At 46.8% G+C, this 2,500-nt stretch overlaps 1 pseudogene; it reads left to right on the top strand.

Moving 5' to 3' along the window:
- The window catches only part of LOC139752926 (protein turtle homolog A-like), a 94,389-nt pseudogene that overhangs the window by 66,204 nt on the left and 25,685 nt on the right, over positions 1-2,500 (top strand).

The following is a 2,500-nucleotide window of genomic DNA, read 5'->3' as shown; positions in this document are numbered from 1 at the left end:
GACACGTACGTAACTAGTAAGGACAAAGGACACTATACCCCTTCTCCCTCCAATCACTGCTCTCGTTTCCACGACCCTTGAATCACTCACTGCCTCTACTCTTCAAAATCATCCTATCCTCTCTTCCTCCTCCTCCTCCCACTCTTCCTCTTCCTCCTCCTCCTCCCACTCTTCCTCTTCCTCCTCCTCCTCCCTCTCTTCCTCCTCCTCCCTCTCTTCCTCCTCCTCCTCCCACTCTTCCTCTTCCTCTTCTCCTCTCCTCCCACTTCGTTTTACACGGTGGGTTAAAAAAAAATCTTTTTTTTTTTAATTTCCTCTTTCTTCTCGTTATACCCATACATCCTTCCCTCTCTCTCGTCATATATATATATATATATATATATATATATATATATATATATATATATATATATATATCGTTTATTCATTTACCTTTTATTTTAATGATACGCAATAATATGCTGCACACTCCCTTGCTTTCCCTAGTGTGGAAGCACAGCTCACAGGGTTCCTCATTGTGTGTGCTTTTTCTCTTTTTTTTTCAATTAATTAACTGCAGTGAGAGACCATTGCTTGAAGGCTTCATTTACACACACACACACACACACACACACACACACACACACATTCACACAAACCTCTCTCTCTCTCTCTCTCTCTCTCTCTCTCTCTCTCTCTCTCTCCCTCCCTCCTGTCACAAGGTCATTTTCACGCGCACTCTTCTCCGTCGTCCCGTTCCTCGTTTTCCATTCGACACACACACACTGTCTATGAGCGACTGCCAGACGTGTCTCTCGCTGACAAAATAAACGTACGTCTTCATCGTATTCACACTCCGGGTAGCAAAGGTGTCGTACGCTAGCTTGGCTGACGGCCAGTCTATGGGGGAGGGGGTAGAAGACCTTCCTAAAACCATCGGAAGGTAGACGTAAGGTAAGATAAGGTCCCAGACCCAGCTGTGGGGGTAGAAGACCCTCCTAAAACCATCGTAAGGTATACGTAAGGTAAGGTAAGGTCCCAGACCCAGCTGTGGGGGTAGAAGACCCTCCTAAAACCATCGGAAGGTATACGTAAGGTAAGGTCCCAGACCCAGCTGTGGGGGTAGAAGACCTTCCTAAAACCATCGTAAGGTATACGTAAGGTAAGGTAAGGTCCCAGACCCAGTTGTGGGGGTAGAAGACCCTCCTAAAACCACCGTAAGGTGTACGTAAGGTAAGGTAAGGTCCCAGACCCAGTTGTGGGGGTAGAAGAACTTCCCAAACCATCATAAGGTAAAGGTAAGGTAAGGTAAGGTCCCAGACCCAGCTGTGGGGGTAGAAGACCTTCCCAAACCATCATAAGGTAAGGTAAGGTCCCAGACCCAGCTGTGGGGGTGGTGTAGAAAACCCCCAGAAACCATCGCAAGGTATAATTAAGGTCCTGGACCAATATACCCTTTCAAACCATTGTTCAGACCTCTGTTCACCAACTGGAAACGAAGAAAACGAGCAACGATCCCAACACAGACCTAATCCAAAAGACCATCGTGGCAATCGGTCATTAGGGCCAAAGTGACGTCAAATCGGCTGAACGACCGCGTCGACCCTTTTAGCTACAAGTAATGACAACCCTTTCGCTAATGAACCACCCCCCCCCCCCCGGCCACTCTTAACTAGTAGTTACAACAACCCTTTTTCAGCTGTAGTGGTGCAGTCGTGGTAATAACACAGCCAGCAAAGCTGAAAATACTAGCACACCACACCAACACTGGTGGTTACATGGTGGTCGGGTCCTGTCAACACTAACCTAACCTAGCCTAACCTAACCTAGCCTAGCCTAACCTAACCTAGCCTAACCTAACCTAACCTAACCTAACCTAACCTAACCCAGCACTAAGCTAGTATTAAACCAGGAGTAACCCAGTACTAACCCCGTATTAACCCAGTACCAAGCCAGTACTAAGCTCCCTCATCTCTCTCGCCCACCAGGTCCGCTGACGGAGGTGCGGGCAGTAGAAGGGGGTCCGGTCCTCCTCCCGTGTGACATGGACCCTCCCATATCCAACGACTCGACCCATCTCGTCCTCTTCTACCACGGCGACGTCGGCACGCCCATATACAGGTAGATGTGTTCCCCTCACTATATACAGGTAGATGTGTTCCCCTTACTATATACAGGTAGATGTGTTCCCCTCACTATATACAGGTAGATGTGTTCCCCTCACTATATACAGGTAGATGTGTTACCCTTACTATATACAGGTACAGGTGTTCTTAATACGTACAGTTGGACGTGCTCCCCTCACTATAAAGGGCCACAGATGTTCCCCTTATGATATACAGGTACAGGGTCTCCCCTTATTACATATACAGGCATAAGATTTCCTATAACTTATCATAATCATATACAGATATAGGGTTTCCTATAACTCTCAGAATATTCTGTAATTCACTGCAAGAATCTCTGTAACTCACTGTAACTGAACACAAGGATCTACACTGTAACTCAACATAAGGATCTC

The sequence above is a fragment of the Panulirus ornatus genome, chromosome 13, assembly GCF_036320965.1.
Source record: "Panulirus ornatus isolate Po-2019 chromosome 13, ASM3632096v1, whole genome shotgun sequence".
Taxonomy (NCBI): domain Eukaryota; kingdom Metazoa; phylum Arthropoda; class Malacostraca; order Decapoda; family Palinuridae; genus Panulirus; species Panulirus ornatus.
Note: the sequence above shows the minus strand (reverse complement) of the source record. Positions and strands in the feature narration are given on the sequence as shown.